Genomic DNA, 8,643 nt, shown 5'->3' with positions numbered 1-8,643 from the left:
ACGATTGTACGCCAACGTGTGGCTCACGAGCGACCGGCCGAGTGTTCAGCCGGCGCGCCGTCCCCAAACATTAGCCTTTTCTTAAGCAATATGTCGCTATTAACATCCGATCCCCATAACATCTGTATTGATATTCATATTCCTTTTGAAAATATGGAAATAGAAGTGGCAGGAGCACTATCGAATCCGTATCACCCCTAATCGAATAGCACTATGCAGCCAATCGAACCGTGACGTCTATCCCATCATCGCGTACGTGCCATCGCCTCCAAAAACCTCCGGGTCACTCCCAGCGATGACTCATCGCCGTCGCCGTCCGTCGCGGCGTCGATCACCTCCTACATCTCCGCGGCCTTTCGTCTCTTTGCGGCCCGCACTTCAGACGTCTCGCCGAGCACCCTCTCCACCGCCTCCGGCCCTCCGCCACCTCGTCCCTCGTCAAGGCCGCCGTGGCGCCGCGCGCCAACTCGACGCACACCCCCATCTCCTCCGCTAGCAACTTGGCGTTGTAGAACTGCTCCGCCGAGAGCGGCCAGCCGACCATCGGCACGCCGCAGGCGAGGCTCTCCTGCGCCGAGTTCCACCCGCAGTGCGTCAGGAAGGCGCCTGTGGCAGGGTGCGCCAGGATCTCCACCTGCGGTGCCCAGCACCGCACCACCAGCCCGCGCCCTGCCGCCTCCATTCTCTCCACGAACCCCCCCGGCAGACCGGACGACGGCGACTCGCTGCCGTTCATGTCGGCGGCGGGCTGGGCCACCCACACGAATGTGTGTCCGCTCTTCTCGAGCCCATTGCCAGCTCCGTCGCTGCGACGCGGAGATCGTGTACAGCGACCCGAATGACACGTACAGCACCGAGCCTGGCGGTTGCTTGCCGAGCCAAGCCAAGATGGGGCTAGTCGTTGTCGCCTTCTCCGGCAATGCCGATCTTGCTGCCCGGAGCAGCGGCCCGACCGGGAATATCGGGACATTGTGGAGCCATTGCCTAAGCATGCTTAATCCCTTTGGCTCCAGCTTCTTGGCGGTGTTGACGAGCAGCGCGTCGGCACGGGAGAAGGCGGCGATCTGCCTGCGGATGAAGGTGGACCACGCGTCGCCGCCGTCGGCCGCCGCGAGGTGATTGGTGAGCTGCGAACGGTGGACGCTGATGTCCGGGAAGCTCGGGAGGATAAAGCAGTCGTCATCGTCGTCGTTGGGGACAAGCGGGACGCTGTTCCAGAGCGAGAAGTAGAGCGCCGAGCCGTAGCCGCTGCTGGTGAGCAGGACGGAGTGCGTGAGGTCGGGGTCGCCGCGGGCGACGTCCACCGTCCAGGCCAGGAACATGTCCTCCACGACGTGCACATCGGCGAGGGGGTCGGAGCGTCTGAGTTCCACGATGAACTGGTGGAACGCCGGACGGAGGGACTCGGAGGCGAGGAAGAGGTCGATGAGCCGCTGGAAGGAGCGTACGCTGGCGTTGGCGGGGCTGAAGGGGATGGCGTGGACGGCGATGCCTTCGTCGTCGAGGTGGGCGCGGAGGGATTGGGCCGTGCAGGAGGTGGCGACGAAGGTGACCCGGGCGTCCGGCCGGCAGCGGCGCACGAGGGCGGCGAGGCAGCGGAACGGCGCGAGGTGGCCCTGCGCCATGAACGGGAACAGCACGACGTGATCAGCGCGTCGGTGGTGATCTGTTTCAGCTGCCATGGCGCGCGAATGAATCGATCGGTGGTAGCGGTGGGCAGTGCCGGTGATCGGATTGATCTGATCACGGGGGGAAGTCCGCAAGTGCAACGCCTCGTGGGTTAGTTTGGTTTGGAAGAGAAGATCAGAAGAGGGTTAACATCTCTAAAAATTGTAAAAGCTCTCTCGGAATGGGATGCGCTCAGCGCTCAAAGTATTTTATTGGTGCGGTTTCTCTTATCTATCATCCTGGGCTGCCTCCGTGGCCTGCTCACTACCGCATGTCTGTCACGTCTTCCTATGCACACGCAGTTGCAAATTCACTGTGCTGTCAGTTGTCAGGCAATTAAGCATCTTGCCTTTCACGTGAATGAATTATATATGGCCAAGCTAGTCTTAGCTTACAACATCTCTAGCAGACGTGCTAGATTACCATCCCGTAAAATCGATTCCCGGTTCGCCTTAAATGAAGTTTACGGGCAGTTTTTCCCAACGCAGAAAGGATACCATAGGATGTTTTAAAAAATTCTATAAACTTGGTCAAAATTTATGAAGTTTGGACTTGAAAAATCTTATATCCATATTGTACCTTGAAACCGAAGGAGTATACTGGTTACGAGGATCATTTTGTGAAGAGTTACATCCTTTGTCGATGAGAATCTTCAGATGGAACTCATAAGCGCATGAGTCATATAAATTTGTTGACTTATTATCAGAAGAATCGATCTTCTTTTATAACATGGATTCACACAAGTATTGCAATAGATCCATTTACAACCTAATGACAATCTCGACTCGCATCACAAGAAGTCTTCCATCCTTCATCACAAGTCGTTGCTGAATTTCCGCAGTCCAGAGGAAGGGGAAGAAATTTGACACCATTGGTACTCTTGCAACAACCAATTAATGAGTCCACGGTTGGTCGGAGGAGTCTCACCAAGTGTCCGGTTGTAGAGATGGACATGAACAACTTATCCGCAACCCCCTGGCCCGGGCCTCAACCCAAAACAAGTATGAGAGGCTACCCAGATCAAAGAAGACGCCATCAAGAGATTGAAAAAGCAGAATGCTTCCTATAGGATCTACTACCTTATTATGCCCTTTTGATGGTGTTTTCTGATATTGAGGAGCTACCGGCCATCGGATAGTTGAAACCTTTATTGTCAACAACCATGGGCTTTGGGGGCGGGTGGGAGGGGGGGTAAATTTCATGCAATCATACCCGTTTGAAAAATGTAGATGATGGGTTCAATGTTGTTCATGAAAGTATGTACTCCCTCTCTAAACGCTCTTATATTAGTTTACAAAGGGAGTACGTTACAAAGATATCTGGTCAGAATCAAATATATGACAAGGTTGCCAAGACATTGCTGTTAGGTTGATCTCCCCCCGTGTGGGCCCACCGGGCCCTTAGATCCGCGCCCAACCCACAATGGTTGGCGGGCCCCTGTCACCTGCGCAATATAAAGAGGTTGGGGCCGGTGGCACACAACACGAGGTTCGTCGCGCAACCGTACGCCCCACCAACACACCTACCGATCTAGGCTTCGCGTGCTGACGGGAAGCGTCGCCACCACCTCGCCCACTCTCTGCCATCACCGTTGTAGCATCTTCCATGGCCACCTCGGCGGGATCATCAACTCAAAGTGAAGGTAGAACTACCGGAAGTCTCTAGCCTACTCCGATCCATAGCTCTATCAATGGTTTTAGAGCCATGCTAGGCTAAGATCTTCAGTAGAAAATAAACACAGAGAAAGAAAGATTCCCCCCAAGAACCCTAACCCTAACAGAGAAAAGAGGGAAGAGAAATCCCACCGGAAAAAAGTAGCACCACCGCACGGCCGCACCGTTCCTCTCGATCTGGACAGGATCGGCATGCCGAGCCGTACGGAAGAAGAACCAACCCCACACGGGGCAAAGGGCACCACCACCAAGCCCTTTGACGGTGGCGCATTCACACTCGAGGTGCTCACGCACGCCAGCAAAGAGGTCAGTGGGCGTGCCGCATCGGAAGGCAGCGACACTTCTCTGCTCTCTCTCTCTCGCGCGCGCGCGTACAGGAGCTGGGTGGATGGGTGAAATCAAGAAAGGGAAGGGGGCTCGCACGGCGTGGCTTGACGTCGTGGCTCTAACCGGCGCATAGAAAAACCCACGTGGCCGTCTTCAGGGGAGCACGGGAGGGCGCAAGCGTGCCCCCCCCCCCCCTCTCTCTGCCACAGGAGCATGAACGGACGAAAAGGGTGGGGGAGGGAGAAGAGCTTGCGGGGAGTGGTGGCGATCAGCCCCGTCACCGGCGGCGGGTGGCCGACGGCCGGCGTGGTACGCCACGGCGCAGTACGGGGAGACACGGGGCGAGGAGAGGAACTGGATCGGGGTCGGGGGATCTCGCCCAGTTTTGTTCGAGAGAAAACCACAAGTGATCATCGGATCGTGATCGACGGCCCGGATCGAAACCCAAAGAGCCCTGGCCGTTTTTTCCTTAATTTTAATACAGTTTTCTTTTGTCTCTATTCAGAATTATCGAATGGAAGTTCTGTTTAGAAAATAGAAAAGTAAAAGAAAGTTTCTGAAAAGAATAAAGTTCATGATTTTTTATTATTCATGTTTTTCCGCTGCAAATAAAAAAAGTAAAAAGTGCATGGATTTTCTATTCATGTTTTCCACTGCAAATAAATAAAAGTGCTCTTTTAAAAGTAAATAAAACAAAAGTAAAATTAAATTTTAAAAGAGCATGTTAAAGTGATTATTGAAATAATTATGATTCTGTTAATAATTGTTAATAACATAATCATGATTTTCTATTTATGACCAACATTGTTAATAACATAATCATGATTTATTGATTCTTATAAAATGTGCATTTATTTCTAGTTTTTGCCCAATGGTGATATAGTTTTAATTGCATAAACAGTTGTATGTTTTAATTTTGACCAAGGTTGGATTAATGCATGCAATTGTTGTCATGATCTCACTCGATTGTTGTTTCAGTAGGGTACCACTTGATGAGTTGCCTCATGGATGTTCCAACCCTCAGAGGTGATAACTACACTGAGTGGAGAAAGAAAGTTGACTTAGCCTTTATCTGCGCTGAGGTGGACTGGGTTGTGGACACTCCACAGCCGGTCAAACCAACAAAGCCATTTAGAGGTGCAATAGATGATGATGATGCGTGGAACAAAAAGAAGAGGGATCATGCTCTAGTAGAGATGTCATATACCCTCGAAAACCAAAAGTGCCTCATAGCCAATAAAAAGTGCATGGCTTTCATAAAGAACACAATTGAGAACTCTATCGTGGACTCAATTGTAGAGTGTACTTCCATTGGGAAGTATCTTAAAAAGATAAAGAGCCAGTTCACTGGTTCTTCAAAGATATATGCTACCCAGTTGCTAAAGCAACTGCTGACAGAATAGTATACATGCGGTGGACATGGCATAAGAGAGCACATCCTCAGGATGAGCAACACGGCAGCTAAGCTTAAACCCATGGATGAGGATTTGGAGCTCAAGCCTGCACTCCTTATTCACCTGGTCATGGCTTCACTGCCAAAAGATTTTGACACCTTTGTTGTGAACTACAACATGTCGCCTGCAAAATGGGACATTGAAAAGACCATAGCCATGTGTGTGCAATAAGAAGAAAGACTTAAAACCTCGTATGGTTCTTTGAACTATGTGAGGGATAATAAGAAAAAGAACTACAATCGAAGTGGCAAATGTTCTCCTTCAAAGCCACATGGAAAATCTTCCACGCACCATCAGCATCAGGAAAAGTCTTTTCCAGTGGACAAGGACACATGTCTCCATTGTAAGCAGACTGGGCACTACAAGAAAGACTACCCCGTTTGGCACAAGTCAGTAATGGCAGAGAGGTAACAACATTGTTTCCTTGTAAATGAATCCTTGTATACACAGTTTTCAAAATCTACTTGGTGGATTGACTCGGGTGCAACCATTCATGTTGCAAATTTATTACAAGGATTTCATTCAGCACGGAGTACGCAAAGAAGCAAAAGATGCATTGAAGTTGCAAATGGAGTTCAAGCAAAAATTGAAGCTGTCAGCGACATCTCCCTGGAGTTAGCTGATGGATTCACGCTTCTGCTTAGAGATGTTTTACATGTTCCTTCATGTCACAGAAACTTGATTAGTGTTTCCTGTTTGGATAAAGATAATTATGAATGTTATTTTGGACATGGCAAGTGTGCCATATGGTTTAATAATGCTTATGTGGGTGGTGCTTTACTTCACAATGAGCTTTATCTATTATCATTGAGGGAAAAAGAGTATTCTGTGTGTAATGTGAATGAGCATGTTTCGGCATTGAATAAAGAACAAAAGAAAAGAAAGAGAACTCATGACTCAACAAAATTATGGCACTGTCGCTTGGGCCATATTTCGAGGGGGAGAATAGAAAGACTAGTTAAAAATGAAATTCTTCCTCCATTAGAGTTCTGAGACATAGAGCAATGCATAGATTGCATTAAAGTAAAGTATGTAAAATAAATCAAAAAGGGTGCAAACTGTAGCACATGAACACTAGAAACCATTCACACTAACATATGTGGACCATTTCCGGTGAAAAGTGTGGATGGCTATAACTCGTTCATAACACTCACAGATGATTACTCCCGATATGGTTATATTTATCCTATCAAAGAAAGATATGAAGCGTTGGATAAATTTAAAATATTCAAAACTGAAGTTGAAAATCAACATGATAAAAGAATAAAGATAGTTAGGTCTGACCATGGAGGGGAGTACTACAGTCGGCACACTCAATATTACCAAGTCCCTCAACTTTTTGCAAAGTTCTTACAGGAGACTGTCATAGTAACCCAATATTCAATGTCGGGCGAGCCTTGGCAAAATGGAGCAGCTGAAAGGCGTAACCGTACACTTATGGATGTGGTGTGCAGTATGATGAGTTATTCCACCTTGCCATTGGGTTTATGGATGGATGCGCTTAAAACCACCATTCACATTCTCAATAGAGTCCCAAGCAAGTCGGTGCCCAAAACACCGTACGAGCTATGGACAGGAAGAGTACCCTATCTACAGCACTTGACAGTCTGGGGGAGCCCAGCTGAGGCAAAAGTGTTTAATCCAAATGTTGCAAAGTTAGATCCCAAAACAGTCAGTTGTCACTTCACTGGCTATCCTGATAGATCAAAAGGTTTTCATTTCTACTATTCAGACACTATTCAGACAGATACACAAAGTTTGTAGAAACAAGACATGCAGTCTTCTTAGAGGACAAAATGATGAGGGGGAGCATGGTAGCTCGGAGAAAATTGATCTTGAGGAGAAGAGGGTGCATGCACCTAATCCGATGATTCAGGAGCCATTTTACTCACTACCTGTTGTACATGCACCGACAATCCCTGAGGTTGCGGTGCAAACACCTGTTGTAACTCCAACCATGCCAACTATGGGAGAAGATCCGCAACCTGTCCGTTAGGAGCCGACTGAACCCTTCGTTGAGCATGAAGGGGCGGTGCAATAGTGATACGTCTCCAACGTATCTATAATTTTTGATTACTCCATGCTACTTTGTCTACTGTTTTGGACTATATTGGGCTTTATTTTCCACTTTTATATTATTATTGGGACTAACCTATTAACCGGAGGCCCAACCCAGAATTCCTGTTTTTTTGCCTATTTTAGTATTTCGAAGAAATAGAATATCAAACGGATTCCAAATGGAATAAAACCTTCGGGAATGTGATTTCCTCACCGAACGTGATCCAGGAGACTTGGACCCTACTCCAAGAAGTGCCAGAGGCGGTCACGAGGGTGGAGGGCGCGCCCCCCCTGGGCGCGCCCCTGCCTCGTGGGCCCCCTGTTGCTCCACCGACGTACTCCTTCCTCCTATATATACCTACGTACCCCCGTCAGATCAGATACGGAGCCAAAAACCTAATTCCACCGCCGCAACCTTCTATATCCGTGAGATCCCATCTTAGGGCCTGTTCCGGAGCTCCGCCGAAGAGGGCATCTACCACGGAGGGCTTCTACATCAATACCATAGCCTCTCCGATGAAGTGTGAGTAGTTTACTTCAGACCTTCGGGTCCATAGTTATTAGCTAGATGGCTTCTTCTCTCTTTTTGGATCTCAATACAATGTTCTCCCCCTCTCTTGTGGAGATCTATTCGATGTAATCTTCTTTTTGCGGTGTGTTTGTTGAGACCGATGAATTGTGGGTTTATGATCCAGCTTATCTATGAACAATATTTGATTCTTCTCCGAATTCTTTTATGTATGATTGAGTTATCTTTGCAAGTCTCTTCAAATTATCCGTTTGGTTTGGTCAACTAGATTGGTAGTTCTTACAATGGGAGAAGTGTTTAGCTTTGGGTTCAATCTTGCGGTGTCCTTACCTAGTGACAGAAAGGGTTGCAAGGCACGTATTGTATTATTGCCATCGAGGATAACAAGATGGGGTTCTTATCATATTGCATGAATTTATCCCTCTACATCATCTCATCTTGCTTAAGGCGTTACTCTGTTTTACTTAATACTCTAGATGCATGCTGGATAGCGGTCGATGAGTGGAGTAATAGTAGTAGATGCAGAATCGTTTCGATCTACTTGTTTTGGACGTGATGCCTATATACATGATCATACCTAGATAATCTCATAATTATTCGCTTTTCTATCAGTTGCTCAACAGTAATTTGTTCACCCACCGTAGAATACTTATGCTCTTGGGAGAAGCCACTAGTGAAACCTATGGCCCCCGGGTCTATTCTCATCATATCAATCTCCATTACTTTATTTACTTGCTTTGTTTTTACTTTGCCTTTTACTTTTCACTTTGCATCTCTATATCAAAAATGCCAAAAAAATTATTTATCATCTCTATCAGATCTCACCCTTGTAAGTAACCGTGAAGGGATTGACAACCCCTAATCGCGTTGGTTGCGAGTAGCTATCATTTTGTGTAGGTACGAGGGACTCATGCGTGATCTCCTACTGGATTGA

The 8,643-nt window shown here is 47.8% G+C and overlaps 1 pseudogene; it reads right to left on the bottom strand.

Moving 5' to 3' along the window:
• Window positions 1-245: 245 nt before the first annotated feature.
• LOC123038961 (UDP-glycosyltransferase 92A1-like) lies at window positions 246-1,826 on the bottom strand (annotated as a pseudogene).
• Between the last annotated feature and the right edge of the window lie 6,817 nt (window positions 1,827-8,643).

Source organism: Triticum aestivum, chromosome 2B, assembly GCF_018294505.1.
Source record: "Triticum aestivum cultivar Chinese Spring chromosome 2B, IWGSC CS RefSeq v2.1, whole genome shotgun sequence".
Classification (NCBI taxonomy): Eukaryota; Viridiplantae; Streptophyta; class Magnoliopsida; order Poales; family Poaceae; genus Triticum; species Triticum aestivum.
Note: the sequence above shows the minus strand (reverse complement) of the source record. Positions and strands in the feature narration are given on the sequence as shown.